At 38.4% G+C, this 20448-nt stretch overlaps 1 protein-coding gene across 3 annotated transcripts in view; it reads left to right on the top strand.

The window, feature by feature from the left end:
• CCDC85A (coiled-coil domain containing 85A) overlaps positions 1–20448 on the top strand; it is a 685546-nt gene that overhangs the window by 125846 nt on the left and 539252 nt on the right. For all 3 annotated transcript variants that reach the window (XR_010934545.1, XR_010934546.1, XR_010934547.1), the window contains exon 3: positions 19883–19995. The gene's annotated coding sequence lies outside the window, so the exon portion shown is untranslated. The remainder of the gene's footprint in view (positions 1–19882; positions 19996–20448) is intronic.

Below are 20448 nucleotides of genomic sequence, written 5' to 3'. Positions count from 1 at the left end.
AAAGCTGAATCTTGTAGGTATTCTGTTGCCCTGACTGTAGGCAAAGAGCCATCACAAGCTTAAGTACAGCCCCAAGGGGCGCATACATTAAAGAAAAAGCAAGAGCCAGTGCTCCAAAATGGCTTATTTAAAATGCAAAGGGTAACAAGAGAGCTACATCTGGGGAAAGACCCGCTCTCAGAAGCAGGAAAGTAATACCAAATCTTGGTTAAAGTTGCTTACTCTTGAACTAATTAGCTGGGGATTGAATTCAGCATGAGAAGTCAGATTGTGGGTTAAGAGTGAAGGAAAATGTTATTTTTTCTCTTAGATACCAGCCTGGCACTTCAGAATGTAGTAGCAGGCAGCACATGAGATTCAGCCAATTTGACGAAATCACAAAATTGTGAAAAACACCATGGCTGATTGAAAAGGAGTTCCAGAGATATAATTTGGGCCAGATGCGTGATAAAAGTCATTTTTATCTTCTTTGGTGGTAGCCTCTTTGTAATAAGATACTGACACTTTGTCATTAAAGAAAAAAAGAGGAATTAATAATACAGAATCCAGTGGAACATAAAATAACATGTTCCACCACTTTTGAAATACTATTCCTACCTAGCATTGATCTGCTATTGTTTTCTTTCAAATCTCTTCTTGTTTTTCTAAAATGGGAGATTTCTGGGAAAATCATACATAAAAGAAGGAAGCTAAGATCTTTTGCTTTTGTTTTACTTGTGAACGTTTAAGAAACAGATAGAACTTATAACAAAGTCATATTACCTATTGATGGCATCCCTTACTAGATACGTACCCTTGACAGAACATGTCTGCATATAACAAGACCTTCTTAACAGGCCTGCGCTAGATTTAAAATTTTCATGCCTAATTAGGCTGTGTAAACACATTTGGGATTTAGGGAATTTTCTGTGTCATAAGGGAGTGAAGGTTTATTACCTATTATGTAGATGGTAATTTTGTAGAAGGTCTATTTTGTAGATGGGATTCCCCCCCACCCCCCCTCCCCCCAAATCTGAAATGTCTACACTGTCTGAAATCCATGCTATTCCCTATGGTGTTCCCTTTGACTCTTCCATTGTGTATTCCATATTAATTCTGCTGCTGCCTCTGCATTCAGAAGTGCTCGGAGCCAGAACCAAGGGTAGAACACCTCTGGGAGAATCATGCTGCCTACAAAGTTCAGGGCCCTTTTCAGCAAGGGACAACCAGCTCTTCAGTCCTGCCCTACCAAAGCCCAACTGTCATGTAAGATTCCCATGTCCGGGTCTCTGCAAAATTTGGGGACTCTGTGAATTTCTCTTTAGCTTCTTGCAGAATGAGAGGAGAGGCAGGTAGAGACTGTGCCAAATCAAGGGTGAGGAAAGAAATGGAATAACTGGGTGTGGCCATCCATCTGCAGAGAGCGCGCACCTCAGCATCAGCTGGCCGGAATCCACGGCAGAGCTGCAGGTGGGGTGGGGGCGTGGGGGGAATGGTACAGGTCACCTGCAGGTGGATTTATCTTCCATGACTGACACTTAAATGTCAGAGCTCATCTGATACTGTTCCAGTCTTGCCGCTGGGTGTTTCTAATCATGTGTTTTAATTAATGTTTTTATTGTACTTGGGCCCAGAGAATGTTTCAACAGAGGAGCATGTATTTAGAAGTCTCTGAATAAATAAATGTAAAACAAAGGAAAACTGACTCTGCTGGCATGATGAGAGTGATTGTTTCTAAAGGGGTAGATTAAGCCTTCAGACTCTACTTACTCCTTGAGACTAAGTCCTCTGCAGTATTACGGCCTGTCACCTAAACACACCTTTTGGGTATAACAGAGCATGGTTTCAGAATCTTATCCAGGATCTGGCTTTAGAAGTCTGCACTCTGGGTCTTGAGGCAATTGGGGACACTGTGGAATTTACTGTGACAATTTTGACTTAAAAAAATTAACAAAGAAATAGTAGGGATGTTGGGTTGGCAGTAGTAACAAATTTCTGAGGCAACCTTTATTTGGACCAGTGAGGATCTCTTCCACTGCTGGAGAAAGAGGCAATTGGAATGGGCTAGTTCCTTTGTTTCCTTTTAGTATTTTCTCTTGAATTTTTGCTCTACACTTTAAAGGGGGCTTATATCTCTTCCCCATACAATTTAAGTCAGTAGCACGTTTAGGGAGTATATTTAATTCAATTTAGCCAACATTTACAGAGCACCTCTTCATTCAAGGCAGGAGCTAGACTTCATAGGGGAACAAGACATTTACAAATTATATGAAATATATTTATAAGATACATCTTGATTCTAAATATGTGCTAAGTTGGAGTGGATGAAAGCATTCTCCGTTTCTTTTTGTCTGGATCCATTATTAGTTCACTTCTCCACTTGTTGCTTTCTTTGGGCCCCAGAGAGCTTGTGAAAGTTACTCAAGAGCTAAAAGGCTGGAGTGTTAGCAGATTTTCCGGCAATAGTAACAAGGTCTGGTCCTGGTTGTAAGAGTGAGGTTCTGAAGTCTGTCTGGTTATCTGCCATCACTTTTTGCTTATCTTTCCTATAGTGGCACCCCTTTTATTCCCTTTTCTCTATCTTTGGGGGCCAAATCCTCCAAGATGCCCTAAATTAGTGGTTCTTGACTCTGGCTGCAAAGAGCATTGAAGAAATATTGATGTCTGGGACTCACGCTGAAACCAATGAAAAGCTTTGCACTGATTCTGTTAAGGAGCTAAGGTTGAGACTACAGTGCTCTTTGCTCACTGTCAGTGATTCTCCTCCGCATGCCATTTGGTAAACTTACACTCATTCCTTGATTCAAGAAGCCACTAGTGCTAAGATATACTGTATATTTAATAATAACTTTTTGATTTAAAATAATAAGAAAAATATCACTACATTAAAAGCATACCTTAATTTTAGGTCACGACCTGGCTGCAGAAATATAACAATGTGAAAATCATGTAAATCTAGAATAAAGAGAATGTGTTTTTTTTGTGTTTTTTTTGTTTGTTTGTTTTTGTTTTTTTTCGGTACCTGGGCCTCTCACTGTTATGGACTCTCCCGTTGCGGAGCACAGGCTCTGGATGCGCAGGCTCAGCGGCCATGGCTCACGGGCCCAGACGCTCCACGGCATGTGGGATCTTCCCGGACCGGGGCACGAACCTGTGTCCCCTGCATCGGCAGGCGGACTCCCAACCACTGCGCCACCCGGGAAGCCCGAGAATGTGGTTTTTAATACTACATTGGCTAAGAACAAAACTTTACCTGTAAATTTTTGAGGGCTATTTGCATTATGAAAGAGAGTTCTTGTTAAACCAACATACTGCAAATATTGTATTTTTAATGATAAAGTTTCAAATTGGATTCTGGACTAGGGAAGGGTTTCTCAATCTTGGCACTATTTTGGATTGGACAGTTCTTTGTTGTGGGGTCTGTTCTGTGCCTTGTAGAATGTTTAGTAGCATCTCTGGCCTCTACTTAAGAGATGCCAAGAGCAACCCCCCTTCCATTTGTGACCCAAAAATGTCTCCAGATATTGCTAAGTTGAGAACCATTAGGCTAGTGAAATAGATATTTTGGGAGTAGCAGCTTGTATCAGTTAGTGTTCAGTTGCAGAGAACAGACCCACTCTAGCTGGTTTAAGCTGAAATATATTAATGACAGGTTATTCAATGGTCTATAGAACTGGCCTGTGGGCAGAAGAAACAGACTCTAGGCTGGTGAGCTTCCAGAAACAAATCCTGATGCCACACCACAACTGAGTCATCAAAGAAACTGCTATACTTGTCTTGATCTGGATGCTGCCTATCAAATGGAGAAGCTGTGGGCAGGAAACTACTGCTAAACTGGGGAGTTAACACTCCATGTGCAGCAGTAGAACGATGCCTCATGTGCAGTCTCTCTCCTTGCTTTACTGAGTCTGAATTCATGTTCTGAAAGTGAATCTAATAATGGAGCCCTTATCGTACCCCAAACCCTAGTAACCCTAGAAACCCTACAAAAAGGCAGTTTTCAGTTTATCATCCTCTGTAATACACAGGAAGACATTGCAGAAGGAGGTTGGAATAGGTGTTAAATGAGCTCATCTCTAGTATCTTCCACAGGGTTCTTCCCAGAGATCCTTAACTCACACCAGAAGGTAACCACCTATTCTAGGTAATTGGGGTCGGCCCAAGTGTCTTCTTCACTCCCTTTACATTTTTTTTTTATATTGAGTTAATTTTCTTCTTTCTTTTATCCATTCTCCTTCCTATTTTCTCTTTGATTGCCATTCTTTTCATATCTCTTCCTTTTCTTTGACCCTAACTATAGGATTTCTGAGAACTTGAAGAGTATATGTTTCATACTTGGCTTTGTCTATAGACATGGCATGTGAAGTCTTTTTTGATGAGATGTGAGCTGAGGCCTAGGATGTTCAACTAACACCACATGTATCTCTACTTCACCAAAGACACCGTGAGAATAGATGTTTGGGGGCAGAGGCTTGTATCTTTGAATTGTATTTTCTCCATCTAGAAGAGTAAAGCATCAATTGATGTGAACCATCACATTGTCTGATTTGAAATAAATATTGCCTTAAGTCCAAGCAGGTAAAAATCAAGTGATGCTTTCTGTCTCTAGGTTATAGTCTTGCAGTTTAAAAAATGTGACTTTATGGCTGAGTATAAGAAGTGATTACTTACCTCATATGATATGTTTTTCTTCTCGTTTGTTGCTAAAATCTCCTAATTATTAATTTAGTTTAAGCTATAGGACTTTAACCCTAAGTTAAAATTCAGGCAATATCCTTGGGAGAGGTAAAAGCATCACAAGTCATTTACCCTTTAGTGTAGGGCTGCCACGTAAAATATAGGACAACCAGTTAAATCTGAATTTCAGATAAACGATGAATTATCTTATGTATGTCCCAAATGTTGCATGAGACATAGTTACACTAAAAAAATAATTATTTGTTGTTTATGTGAAATTCAAATTTAACTGGATGTCCTGTATTTTTATTTGCTAAGTTTGGTGTGAATGAGGGGATCAAGTTATTTCTTGCAAATACATTTCCTGAGATGCACAGGGCATGAAGAAAACATGAGGGTGATAGACTCCTGAGAGGAATAAAGATGAGCAAGTTGTGCTTCGTACAAAAAGGAAGAGGGACAACTAAAGACAAATAGGCACTAAACTGGTCCTGGTTATCACTGACCATTCCCTAGGCATGCAAATAAAGCCCTGATGTGAAGATAAAGCTCCCTTCCTTCCCTGCAAATGTAGCCACTTTTCTAAAGCATTTGGATCTGGTCCCAGTGCAGCGTTCCGTTGCCCAGGCTGGACAAGCCAAGCTTCGAGGTAAGTGGAAGAGATGAGCAGTACAGGCACTGGATACCTTGGAGCCTTATAATCTTGCTTGCACAACCTCCAGATTGCATGGTTCTTGGCTTCAGTGTAGCTGGGCACAATTTCAATGCACATCTATGGAGACCATGTCACAACAACAAAACAAACCAATGTAGCTGCGAGTTACATTTACAGCTTGAAAAAACAAGTCAACAGGCTTGAAGACTGCTCTGGGAGCCCCTCCCAGGGAGTCAGCCTTTGGCAGAAAGGGAGTTACTGTGCCTCCTTTTTGACATTTTTTCAGCTAAGATTATTCTATATGATCTGCAGCTTGTACCTTTCAAAGAACTTTTGTTTGTTTGTTTAGACAGAACCCTTGTTTGCTTCATTGTTGATCAGCACTTGATCTTCCTTAGGTCCAGAGTGTCCTGTATTGCATGCAAGTGTCTTATCCTAAGAGGTGGGTTCCCTACTATAGATTTCACACTCATGAAAGGTATATCCTTTCTTAAGCTCTTACTCTGCTGTTGGTAAAAAATACATTAAGACAGATTTTCAAAATCTTTTGATACTTTAATCACTGCGTTGCTGCAAATTGGTAGTCAGGAAGAGTTCACACACCTTGCAGCAATATCTCATATGACAATTCTGAAGTAATTTGTTGGAGACATCTCGCTACTTATAGAGAGTACACCAGTACATGGAAACTAAGGTTGGTAGAACCTTCCCCGTTGCTGAGCTAAGAACAAACTGGCTTCTTAATATTAGTGGATCAGGCCCAAGAGTATATGTGGATTGGAGTCTTGCCAATATCAGGAGACTCCTGTGCTCATATATTTTTATTTTTCTGATTTTTATGAAAGATTTGATTTATGTGCCACTAACATTGGGGTATGTTGGTGAATGCACTGTGAGGAAGCTGGTGAAGAGAAGGAAAATTAAACATTTTGGAAGGGATCTTAGCTGTTCAATGTGACTTCTTAAAAAAACAAATGTACGGTATGCTTTATTTTGCATCTTGAATCTTTTCATTTGATTTGCACATATCCTTGGACGATCATATTTTACCTCAAAAATTTAGTTCCCTACACATATAGTACATTATAACAATTCTAATTTCTGCCTGGTTTAGTAACCGTAAACTTATGTTAAGAGAACGACAACAACAAAAACTTCATCTTCATTTTCCTTATTTTTCTTTGATTGTCTTTTTTTTAACTAAGTCTCTTCTGACTCATATCCTGGGCTATCTCAATTTGTGCATGTTTCCAGAATTTTTTTTTTAAATTTTCAGTATTTTCCCTAATTCTTCTTTTTCCTGTTATTCATTCCCCAACTCCTGTTTCCACATATCCTCCCTTTTCTGCACCATCTCTTCCTATTTCTCTACATCTTTGTGGAGAGATTCATCTTTCTTTGCTCTTTAATCACAGAACTTTCATGAAGTTCTGTGCCAAGTCCCCTAAACTATGTGGGACAGATTGCCTTAGCTCAAGGGAACACTCAAGAGAGAAGCCTGGAATGACTCAGAGTTGCAGGTGTGAAAGGTGATGGGTTATGACCTCTCTTAGGTCCATTCCACCCTTAGGATGCCATGATTCCACGAAGAGATACACTTGGGATTTGTGGATCAGGTAAACTTTTTTTGTGCATTTAGATTCTCCCTCAGATATTATAGCTTGAAGTTAAGTTATGGTGAGCTGAAAAACAAACAGACAAAACAATTTCCAAGCCATAAAAAATTTTGGCTCTTTTCAGAGAGGCCAAAAGATCAATATTGTCAGATGGTCAGAAATCCTTACATCTGAGAAGAGATTAACTCTCAGAAGGGGGAGTAGCTGTGGCGAGAATAACTCCTAGTGCAGTTAATAGGTCTTCCTCTGGCACAACCTGGCTTTCCTCACCTGTATGATAACTTTAATCCCTCCCAGGGGAACTAGAGGCCATTGATATCTGAAGTACTTCATGCCCTCCCCTTGGATTCCTGTGGTGAGGGCTTTATTCAGGATGAAAATGCTGCTTCCTCTATGGAACTTGCCCAATATGGGAACTACATGTTGGAAGACTACAAAGTTATAACCCAAGTGATAGTATAAATTCAAATCTGCTTGTTTTGTTTAGGCCGTTCATTTGTTTATTTGTTTCATAGTGCACCTACTCTGTTCCAGGCACACTGTTAAAGCCAGGTATGGAGTTTAGGATCCAGTGAGAAAGACATACGGTAATCACACAATCACACAAATACATTTAAAATGATAATCAGTAATAAGAGTTAGAAAAATGGAAGTCGTGGAGATATTAGAGCATAAAATAGGTGGCTTTGACATAGTTGTGAGGTGGGAGGAGATCTGAAGGAACAAGAGGATTTATTTGGTTGAAGAGTGGGGTAAGTAGTTCCTTAGAGACTGTGGCCAAGCGCCAAAGCTCTGTGATAGGGGGACAGGGAAAGAGAAGGCCAGGGCAGCTGGAATAGAGTGAGGATGAGGCAGCAGGAAGGGGCAATGTGAAGATGGGCAGCAGAGCCCAGACCATCCAGAGGCTCAAAGGCCATGCTCTTTAATCCTAAGAACAATGGGGAGCCATCAAAATGCTTTGGGGATAGGGTGCGAAATGTTATTAGATTTACATGTCAAAAATACTTATTTTGTTATTATAATAAGCATCCTGTGGATTATTAGAGGACCTCAAACATTTAAAACTGAGGTATATTTCCTTTTTATTTTATTAATGTAAAAAACACTTAACATGAGATCTACCCTCTTAACAAATTTTGTTTACAATACATTATTGTTGACTACAGACACAAATATTGTACAGCAAATCTCTAGAACTTATTCATCATACTTAACTGAAATTTTATGAGTATTGATTAATAACTCCTCATTTCCTCCTCTCAGCCCTGGTAACCATCATTGCAGTCTTTGGTTTTATGAATTTTACCATTTTAGATATCCATATAAGTAGAATCATACAATATTTGTCTTCTATGTCTGGCTTAAGCATAATGTCTTCAAGGTTCACCATGTTGTCAAATATTGCAGAATTTCCTTTTTTTAAAGGCTGAATAGTATTCCATTTTATGTATATACCACATTTTAAAGATCCATTCTTTTGTCAATGGACATTTAGGTTATTTCTACCTCTGCTATTGTGAATAGTGTTGCAATGAATATGGGAGTTCTAATGCCTCTTTGAGATCCTAATTTCAATTCTTTTGGATACATACCCAGAAGTGGGATTGCTAAATCATAGAGTAGTTCTATTTTTAATTTTTTGAGAAACTTCCATAATATTTTCCACAGTGACTGCACCATTTTGTATTCCCACCAACAATGTTCAAGTGTTCCAGTTTCTCTATATCCTTGCCAATGCTTATTGTCTTTTGTTTTTTTTCATAATAGCCATTCTGACAGGTATGAGATGATATCTTGTGGTTTTGATTTGCATTTCCCTGTTGACCAGTGATGATGAACACTCACTTTTTCCATATATCTGTTGGTCATTTTTATGTCATTCAAGAAATATCTATTCAATTCCTTAGCCCATTTTTGAAATCAGATTATTAGTGTAATTTTTTGTTGTTGTTATTGAATTATAGGAGTTTCTTGTATCTCTTGGAGATTAACCCTTTATCAGATATTTGATCTGTAAATATTTTCTCCCATTCCATAGGTTGCCTTTCACTCTGTTGATTGTTTCTTTTGCTGTGCAGAAGCTTTTTAATTTGACATAGTCCCACTTTTTAATTTTTTTGGTTTTGTTGGCTGTGCTTTTGGTGTCATATCCATGAAATCATTGCCAAAATCAATGTCATGAAGATTTTCCCCTATGTTTTTTCTAGGAGTTTTACAGTTTCAGGACTTATGCTTGAGTTGGATTTTTTCTTTTTTTTTTTTGTATGGTATAAGATAAAGGTCCAGTTTCATGTTTTTGCTTGTGGATATCCAGTTTCCCAAAACCATTTGTTGAAAAGACTATCCTTTCCACATTGTGTATTCTTGGAACCCTTGTTGAAGATCAATTGACTGTATCTTTTAAAATTTTTATTTATTTATTTATTTATTTTTGGCTGTGTTGGGTCTTTGTTGCTGCACGTGGGCTTTCTCTAGTTGGGGAGAGCGGGGGCTACTCTTCGTTGTGGTGTGTGGTCTTCTCATTGCAGTGGCTTCTCTTGTTGTGGAGCACGGGCTCTAGGTGCGTGGGCTTCAGTAGTTGTAGCATGTGGGCTCAGTCAGTAGTTGTGGCTTGCAGGCTCTAGAGTGCAGGATCAGTAGTTGTGTCCCAGGGCTTAGTTGCTCCACGGCATGTGGGATGTTCTCGGGCCAGGGCTTGAATCTGTGTCCCCTGCATTGGCAGGTGGATTCTTAACCACTGTGCCACCAGGGAAGCCCCAATTGACTATACCTGTGTGGATTTATTTCTGGGCTCTATTCTGTTCCATTGGTCTATTTGTCTGTCTTCATGTTCATGCCTTACTCTTTTGATTATTGTAGCTTCATAATGTATTTTGAAATCAGAAAATGTGATGCATCCAGCTCTGTTCTTTCTCAGAATTGATTTGGCTATTTGTGGTTTTTTGTGGTTCCATACAAATTGTAGAGTTTTTTTTTTTTTTTTTTTGTGGTACGCGGGACTCTCACTGTTGTGGCCTCTCCCATTGCGGAGCACAGGCTCCAGACGTGCAGGCTTAGCGGCCATGGCTCACGGGCCCAGCCGCTCCGCGGCATGTGGGATCTTCCCGGACCGGGGCACAAACCCATGTCCCCTGCATCAGCAGGCGGACTCTCAACCACTGCGCCAGCAGGGAGGCCCTAAATTGTAGAGTTTTTAAAGTATTTCTATGAAAACGTCTTTGGGATTTTGATAGGGATTGCATTGAATCTGTAGATCACTTTGGGTACAGACATTTTAACAATATTAAGGTTTCCAATCCATGAACATGGGATGTCTTTCTATTGTGCCATGTTTAATTTTCTTCATCAATGTGTTGTAGTTTTCAGTATATAAATCTTTGACCTCCTTAGGTAAGTTTATTCCTAAGTATTTTATTCTTTTTGGTGCTAATGTAAATAGGATTGTTTTCCTAGTTTCCCTTCCAGCTAGGTCATTGTTAGTGTATAAAAATGTAACTTTATTATTTTTTTTTTTTAATTGAAAGTCGTTGGAGGGTTACGAGTAAAGGAATGATATGATCTGACTTATGTTTTAAAAGACTTTGGCTGCTTTTTGTAGGATAAACTATAGGAGATTAAATTAAAGGAGAAAGACCATTTAGAAGGCTACAACAATAGGACAGATAGGAGAATGTGTGGCTTGGACTATGGTAATGGCATTGGAAATAGTAAGAAGTATAAGATCCAGTGTCTATTTTGAGGATAGAGCTGACAAGATTTGTTGAATAATTGGAAATAAGAGAAGAAGAAAGGTGTCAAAGAGTGACTCTAAGGTTTGGGCTTGAGCAACTGGAAGAATGGAGTTGCCACTGAGATGAGGAAGACTGTAAGAGGAGCACGTTCATGGTAGTTGGGGCAGGAATCTATCATGAGCTCAATTAAGTGTGAATGTTAAGTGTGAGGTATGAAATGCCTATTAAACATTCAAGCTGAAATGTCAAATAGACATTTGGTATAAGAACATAGCAATTCAAGGTAGAAGTCCAAATAGTGTACATAGATGGTGCTTAAAGACCAGAGTATATGATATCAACTACAGAAGGGATCTAGATGGAGAAGAGATCTCAGGGCTGAAACCTTGGGGGCTCCAGTGTTCGGGATTAGGGAGATGAGATGGATTCACCAAAAGAGACTAGAAGGAGACTGACTAGCAGTCAGTGCAATAGGGGGAAAATCAAGAGATCATGATATCTTAGAGTCAAATAAAAAAATTGTTTCAAGAAGAGGCACTGATCAAGTGTATCAAATTCTGCTGGTAGTTTGAATAAGATGAGAACTGATCATTGTATTTGTCGGTATGAAGATCACTGGTGACCTTGCCAATATCCATTTTGGTGAAGAGGTAGGGAGTTAGCTCATTTGTAGTAAACATGAGAAAGAATGGAAAGAGGGGAAATGGAAACTTTGTGTATAGACAGCTTTTTCCAAGGAAATTTCCAAGGAGAGTAGAGAAATGAAACATTAGTTACCTTGAAAGTGATATGCTGTCAACAGGGGCTTTTATTTTTTTTAATGTTTATTTATTTATTTTCTTATTAGTCATCCATTTTATACACATCAGTGTATACATGTCAATCCCAATCTCCCAGTTCATCACACCACAACCCCCACCCCCCGCTGCTTTCCCCACTTGGTGTCCATATGTTTGTTCTCTACTTCTGTGTCTCAATTTCTGCTCTGCAAACAGGTTCATCTGTACCATTTTCTAGGTTCCACATATATGCGTTAATATACGATATTTGTTTTTCTCTTTCTGACTTACTTCACTCTGTATGACAGTCTCTAGGTGCATTCACGTCTCTACAAATGACCCAGTTTCATTCCTTTTTATGGCTGAGTAATATTCCATTGTATATATGTACCATATCTTCTTTATTGATTCGTCTGTCGATGGGCATTTAGGTTGCTTCCATGATGTGGCTATTGTAAATAGTGCTGCAATGAACATTGGGGTGCATGTGTCTTTTTGAATTATGGTTTTCTCTGGGTATATGCCCAGGAGTGGGATTGCTGGGTCATATGGTAATACTATTTTTAGTTCCTTAATGAACCTCCATACTGTTCTCCATAGTGGCTGTATCAATTTAAGTTCCCATCAACAGTGCAAGAGGGTTCCCCTTTCTTCACACCCTCTCCAGCATTTGTTGTTTGTAGATTTTCTGATGATGCCCATTCTGACTGGTGTGAGGTGATACCTCATTGTAGTTTTGATTTGCATTTCTCTAATAATTAGTGATGTTGAGCAGATTTGAAGCAATGGATATGAAAACATATTGAGAAGGGCAGATTGCTAAGCAAGTTAACATAGATACTGTAACTTTTAGGAGCTGTGAGCAGTCATTACAGCAAAAAAAAAAAACCCCAAAAAACAAAGTCACAAGGAGGTAGCAGTCTTTGCTATGAATTACATAGTGTTTTATTATATTTTTACTTAAGTGAACTTAGTATAGAGTTATTCCTAAGACAGTAAAATGGTTACTAAATTATGATAGAGAATGTAATAATGAAAGTTTCTTCTTTTTCTCTTTCAGAGAGAAAATGAGTTAGGTACTATGTGTAAATAAAACAGGATATTTTGATCCCACCTTTTGATTTTGCTGTTTCGATCTTGCCATTTTGCCTCCATCATATTGATATCAAGGACATTTTGACCCTTCTATCTACTTTTTTACCTGCCATTAATAAAAAAAGTAAAAAGTATGATAGCTGCATTTATTGATTCCTAGGTGCTGGGCTCTGCTATAAGTGGTTTACATGTATTTTCTCTTATAATATAACAATTTATAAGTTATGCACTATTATAATTATGATTTTATAAATTAGAAAACAGAAACAGTCAGGTAGTCAGGTTAAGAAATTTGAACAAGATAATTCAGTCAATGATGTGGACAGTTGCTTCATGGAATACAAGGATGATTAGAAGTATACAAACCATACAACTGGCCAGCCCTTAATAATAGGTCAATCCTGGATTATCTGAGAGAAATTACTCATTATCATGAACCAACAATCAGTTATTTTTAATCAAGAGCATAATGAATATTACATGTGTAAAGAATCAGTAAGAAATAACTGTGACAGTTATTAAAACTTCACATGATAAAATGTGTAATTTACCAAATTTAACAGAAGAAAATATTGTTGACAAAATTTAGATGGGAAAATTTTTACTTGGTATCAAAAAATGGTCACAAAAAGAAAATTCAAAATGACTGAAGGCACAATCAGTAACATTTGATATAGATAAAAACCTCATAAATGATAAAAGCTTCATTGCAAAATTCACCCCCTAAAGAATTGATCACAATGAAAATAGTATAGAAAGTAAAATAGAAAAATTAGAAATACTATAAATGTACATAGAAACTTGGTTAAAGAATTATAATGAATTAGTGAAATTTACTTCAGTGTGTCTTTCTCCATAAAAATGTAGTCAAACTAGTGGTGTAAAATGATTTTAGACCTGTTTTTGAATTTTTAGGTATATCTTATGAGCATCCTGTGCATCATAGGTACCTTACTAAAGTAAGATACCATGCTTAGTATGCTTAGTTTTTGATTTTTTTCTTCAAGTCAGATTTTTACTTCATCTTATTTGGAAAGTGAGTGAAAAATTAACTGTTGGGGTCCATATGCTACTTGGAGAAGAAGAGCTAAAAAGAAGTTGATTGTTCACATTTAATCAGTAAATAACCCTTTTATTTCTACCTATAAATAATATGGATACTTGTTACTGCTACTGACTAGTCACATTATAGGCACCTAACAAATTCTATTGAATTATAATTACTCAAATTATTTTGTAAGTTGATAATTAATTTAATTTGTTATTTTTGACAGTGATTTATAATTTGACACTTTGGAGAATTCTGATCAGCTTAAAAGTATGAGATAAGTATTTGACAGAGAAGCCATCTCCTATTTTAACCATTTAAAAAAAAATTCAGATTCTGTTTCAAAAAGGGCTCACTTGAAGTTACAGTTAACTTCTCACTGGTAAAATATGTAGTAACTATTGGAATCTTTTATTTACACTTAGTGGAAAGTAACCCCATTTACAATCTACAATGTGTTATTCCAAAAACCAAGCATAATTTCCACTAATAAATTATGAGAACTGGAACAAGCTATGAATGACGACCAAAAGGTAGAGGTGCTAAATCTTTAGTTTAGAAAAAGCAATATTCTAGAGAAAAAAGTCTAAGTTCTTGAAAAATATTAAAATAAGTGCATTCCTGTAGTTCTTAAAGTAGATGCAGTCTTATACTAGTTATAAAAATTAGCTAGTGAAATGAAATGCAACACATTCAGTGGAAAGGACAGCTTGAAAATTGTGAGACATTGAATTATTCTGTTTCAGATCAACACTTCCAAGACCTAATATAAAAGAAGAAAAATCTTAATTTTATATATTTTAAATATATATATATTAAATATATATATTTAATAAAATATATTTTATATTTTATTTTGTTTTTTGCGGTACGCGGGCCTCTCACTGCTGTGGCCTCTCCCGTTGTGGAGCGCAGGCTCCGGACGCGCAGGCTCAGCAGCCATGGCTCACGGGCCCAGCCGCTCCGCGGCATGTGGGATCTTCCCGGACCGGGGAACGAACCCGTGTCCCCTGCATTGGCAGGCGGACTCTCAACCACTGCACCACCAGGGAAGCCCTGTGGAAAGCTTTTTTTAATCAAATTAGTCTCATGCATATTGTTTATGGTTGTGTATATTAAGCCTAGTCAGTACAGCATGGTGGTTAAGAGGGCAGCCTCTGGAGCCTGACAGTTTAGGTCTAACTCCTTACTTTCTCATTTATTAGCTATAGAACCTGTGAACAACTGGGAAAATTACTTAACCTCTTTGGGCCCTGGTTTCCTCACTTCTAAAATGGGGATAATAGTTCTACTTCATAGGATGGTTGTCAGGATTAGATGTGTTGATACATCTAAAAAATTCTACTTCTTGTTGTTGTTGTTATTATTATTATTATTTTACTAGCTATAGGTGAAAAATTTCTGGCCTATTTACACATAGCCTTCTTCTCAACTTAATATATAGTTGGTGTTTGGAGCAAATTCTTTCCTACCTAAATTGTTCTTAATCTTTCTATCTATGTTACTCCTGAAGGCCTACTAATCAGCTGTGTGCTCTGTGTGGTTATTAAGATTATAAAATGTAGCATACTAGTATATTGTGATAGGAATCTAATATTACAGTTGTTAAAACAGTGGGGACACAAGAGAATAAAACTAATTCTGAGAAGATTCTTGTAACTATGTGACCTTGGTAAAGCACTTTCTCTCATGTCTCAGCTTGTTTAAAAATTTTTTAGTCATGTAAAATGCTGGCATTGGATTAAATCCCTACTTTCCTTCTTAAGCTTCTGATTTATAGTACTGTTTCTCCTGTTTGAAATGCTCTCCTTACATAGCTGGTCCCACTTTAATGATACCATGCATGCTTGGACACCTGTAGAATGGACCAGTGTAAAATGGATCATCTGTTTTTAACCCACTCAGGGTTGTCAGTGGAAACCACAGTATAAGGGGTAAAGTCATCCGGAAGTGAAGTTTGCAATATTATGTGCAATATTAATATGGAGGCAGTGCTGAATGACAAAATGACTTGATGAAAAGAGGGGAAATCCTGAACTCCTGTGGTGCTTAATATTAATAGGCATTTTACTAACGTCTTACTGAACTGAACTTTCTTTAGGAAACATATTGCAGACAGAAGCTGCTAGGAATTTTTATCTTTAACTTTAATCTTCACTCCATTTATAAAAAGCTAATGCTTAAAGGGCTATTTGTTGAGTGTCACCACTATCAAGCACCCACCATTTTGAAGGTACTCTTCTGGGCATTGAGTAAATACTTGCCAATGTTCTAAATGCCAGGGCCTCTTAAGAACTTAAGAAGAATGTTGTGTAGGCAGGGATGGGGGAGGGCAACTTGCTGAGCAGCAAGTTTTGGAGGTCTGGGCTGAGTGTCTTAAAAAATGTACCACATCACTACTGCTTTAACTGTTACTGTGCTGGTGGCTGCATCTTCCTCAAGCTGCCTTGAAATATTCTAACATGTTGACACTTTGGAGGAGAGTGAGAATTCTCTTTTCCTTTGGGTTTCGATCAGTGTTTGAAAAGGGAATCATTGAAATATAGGTCTGAGAGGGCATGACAAGGCAAGCCATCACCTCACAATGAGGGCTCAGCAAGCTGTTTTCCATTCAGAGCTGTCTCTCCTCTCTGTCAGCTCTTTTGAAGCACCCATAAAACAAAATAGGCTCATTAACTATGAAGGGGTAAGTGAAGTTGGCAGTTACACCTATTCAAATAGGTTTTCCTTTTTAGATGTTTGCCCTCCAGAAAAAAGAACAGTCAGAAGATGAATGCCTCCATATCAGTGGCTGCTCATGGCCTCCCTTTTGGGGTGAGTGTTGTCAGTCAGTGTCTGGAGGATGTGGGCATTTTGCTCCAGATCTAATTCTAAACTGGTCCATTAGGTTAATGTCTTGGTGAAAAGGCAGGATGGCCTTGTCACCATCATTTCATTCAATAAGTTTGCATATAAGGATAAAGACTGAGTGTCTGGTGTTCCTTTTTTAAACAGTCAAGGGCAATTCTTCATGACTCTTCTCACGAGGACACAGACTTGTCTTAGCTGTGCCATCTTGCTGACAAGGACAAGCAATAGTTCTGGTCTGTGGACCAACTCTTCCCATCCATGGATTCTCTTCTTTCATGGAGCTTTCACTGCAAATTTGGCTCCTTTTCTGAACCTACAGCATCCACATTTTAATGAGCTGAGAGAGATGCTAAGATACATAAGAGATGGTTTTAACCCTCGAAATCTTAGTCAGTAAATGAGGTAACATGTGACGATGTTCAATAAATCACCATGCAAATGTGAGGCAATTTGAGACGATCCTTGAAAGAAAGATGGGAAATGTTTCTATGGTTTCTGGTTGTGGAATAGTTTGAGCAAAACCACAGATGTGTTTATATAATCAGTGGACAATCTTTTTGGTCCTTATTTTATTTGACCTGAGCAATATTTAACACTGTTGACCCTTTGCTTTATCTTGAAGGGTTCTCTTGGCTTCATGACACCACACTCCACTGGTTTTCTCCCTGCTTTTCTGACAGCTCTTTTCAACCTCACCCCCAGGTTTCTATGACCATATGTATGCTGATGATGCCTCACCTGTGCCTCTAGCCAGGCTGCTCTCTTGAAGGTCAAACCTATATACCTCTCTTCTGTTGACACCCACATATCCAACTCTTACTTAAATACCTTGAGTCCAGCATGACCAAAACTGAACTCCTTTTCTTTCTCCCCAGTTATGCATCTTCCTCAGTGTTGCCTATCTCAATGAATAATGTACATCTAGTTATTCAAGTTGGAAACATGGTTTAATCTTTGACTCCTCCCTTCCCAACACCCTCCATATGATAAATCATCATGCGCTTTATATTATAGTTTCTTAATATCTCCTGAATCTGTCCAGGTCTCTCTGTCTCCATTGTTACCTCCTTGGGTCAGCTTTCCATCATCTTTTGCTTGGATGACTATAGTAGCCGTCTGCCTTCAAGCTTTCCTCCAGCTAATTCTTTCTCTACATTGCAGGCAGAGGAGTCTTTCTAAAGTACAAATGCCATCATGCTTTTTCTTACCTTAAAGCCTCCTAATAGCTCCCCTTTGCCCTAAGGCAAAGTGTCTACATCCTTAAGTAAGGCTGCTTGCGTTTCTTGTTCTGGCCCTGCTGGCCTTTCTTGCCTCATCTCTTGCCACCACCACTCAGGCTCCCTGAGCGTCAGCCATTTTGAAGTGCTCTTGCAGTTTACAGACTCCCGAGGTGAGTTTTCCCATCTCCAGGACTTTGTGCACACAGTTCCCAGCTAGCACGCTCTTCTCCCTTGCTCTGCCTCTGGACTCAGCTGGGAAATCACTGTTCATACTGTATTCTAATGGCCTGTTTACTTGTCTATATCCCTTTAGGTTGGTCAATACCTCTTATAGAGCCTGGAACATTTCAGATATTCAGTAGATACTTTGTGGATGAATGAGTTAGTGATAACACATGGAGTGTCTTTAAGGATGGCAGATTCCCCCAGTCTGACTGGAATGTAGGCTATATGAAGGACAGGAGTGAAAGATATGAAAGGTGTTTTGGTGTCTTAGGTTGGGTTCCCTGAACACAAATTCTGAGATAAAGATTTCAGTGCAGAAAGTTTATTGGGGAATGCTCTTGGGGCCAACTCCTAAATTAAACTTTACTAGGCCATGGGATTCCATTTAAGGTATTTACACAGAGAAGTCATGTGACCCGGAGCTGTACTTAGGAAGATTAATCTGGCTGAGGTGTCTAGATTGGATTAAAGGTGGAGAAATTGGAGACAGAGAGGACAGTGGGAAACTTTTTAAATGGTCCAGGTGAGGAAATAAAGGCCTGAGCAAGGGTGTTGGCAGTGGAAATGGAAAAGGCAGGTGGTTATTTGCAAGAGATATAACAATGCTGGAATCCACAGGCCCTGGTGACTGATTAAATATAGGATGTATGGAAGAAGAAGGAGACTCAAAAGTCTGTTCAAGGTTTTGAGCCTGGCTGAGATGTAAGAATGATGATACAAGTGATGGAAATTTAAGAAGAATATAGTCTTGGTAGTAGATATGTTGAATTTGCAGTAAGGCAGCCACTCAAGGAGAAGTGGCCTATAGGCCGCTGGGCAAGGAGAGATAGGGAGGAGATAATGACATTCTAAGTAGGGGTTGATGGTTTGAGATGGAGCATTGAGGTAGGAATACACATCACATGTCCAGGGGACCATGAGAAGATCAATTTGGCTAGAAGAGAGAATTCATTGAAGGAAATATTGGCTTAAAAAGTTGGAAAATTTTTTGTGGAGGGACTTGAATAACAGGCCAAATAACAGAGGGGTTAGAAGAGTTCAGGAGATTTCTTATAAAATTGCCTTGTTTTCTGAAGTTTGATCCTATCTCCCATATGAATGTGGGTCTCCATAAATCCAAAGAACTAGAACTCTTCCCTTGAAAGACACTCTGTTTTTTACACTGAAGTGGCTCTGAAGACTGTTGGTCATTGACATTCTTTTTTGTGGAGATTATATGAAGACACATTAAAGGAAAGTCCAGTTTGCATGCATTTCTGAGATTTTTATATTCAGTCTTTGCTTAGCTTTCATGAGGCATGAAAGATCTGTGGCCTAATTGGTCAGCAGGTTTACTGGCTCACCCTGTAAAGTAAATATTGTGTAGCTGCAAGTGGAAAGTCAGTATGTATAATCTAGCTGCCTAGTCACGCCTGCCCAAACGCTGTTGAAAACTTTGACCAAGGGCTATAAAACTGTCAAGAGCTAGGGCCCAAGCTTGCTTCCACACCAAATAGCTCGTTACTGAAGCTATTGGGAAGATAACAGGGCATGCATTTGACTTGCTGGGATTCCTTCTTTGCTACAGAAGCATCTGGCAGAGCTAAATAGCTTTGTGTTACATAATTTTTCATTTCTTGTTTTTTATTTATCCTCTAGTTCGATTTATTTGACATCAAAACTTACTCTGCCCTCCTTTAAGCACACTCATAGAATGTAAAGTGTATCTTGATATCAGTGCAGTGACTTGAAAATGGAATCTTCAGATTGGCCCTCAGACCAGTAAAAAAAAAAAAAACAAACAAAACCAAAATTTCTTTGGTGTTGTTGAGCAGATGTTTGATTTTTACCCCCCTCCAAGGTGATCATGGGCTGCTATGAGACTTCCCACTGCCACTGCCATTTAATGACATTCGCAACATCACTTATTTTCTTTGCATAATTTAATCACAGAATATTTAAAACATCTCTGGAGAAAAGGATGAGAATTGCTGCTGAAGGGATTAACCTTTTTTTTTTTTTGAACAGGAGGAAGTAAATGATATGTACTGAAAGCCCCATGGTTACTTTTGGAATGGTCTACTAGATTTGACCAGTGCTGGAGAGTATTCAGTGGATGATTTGCAGTTACATCTGCTAAGGTAAAGTGGCCTGGGTGTGTTTATAGCTTTCTGCACAGCTAATTGCATGAACTTTCACTCAACAGACGAAAACATGTCAAATCTTGATAAATTAAAAAAAAAAAAAAACCTAAGCGTGTTATTAAGCTGCAACTGATATTCAACAGCTCTACATAAATCTCTAAGAAGCAAACGAAGGAGTATTTACTCTTTTATTCATTGTTCAACTTTGCCCAATCGATTTTATGCTTCAGTCCACAGAAATGTTTACTGCACTATAAAGGTTTTTTTATACTTATATTTTATATTTAACAGTGTCATTCAGATGTTTGGTCTAAAGAGGGTACGTTTCAGTGATCCAAAGAATCACATAAGGGCTGTATGTTGTGTTTTCAATTAGAAATCTTAATTGTTTAATGCCTTACTTATTCCATTTAGATCCTTCCTGAATCCAGGCTAATTTTCATGGCTGCC

This window comes from Pseudorca crassidens, chromosome 14, assembly GCF_039906515.1.
Source record: "Pseudorca crassidens isolate mPseCra1 chromosome 14, mPseCra1.hap1, whole genome shotgun sequence".
Lineage (NCBI taxonomy): Eukaryota > Metazoa > Chordata > Mammalia > Artiodactyla > Delphinidae > Pseudorca > Pseudorca crassidens.
The sequence above is the reverse complement of the archived record's forward strand: the minus strand, read 5'-3'. Positions and strand labels throughout refer to the sequence as shown.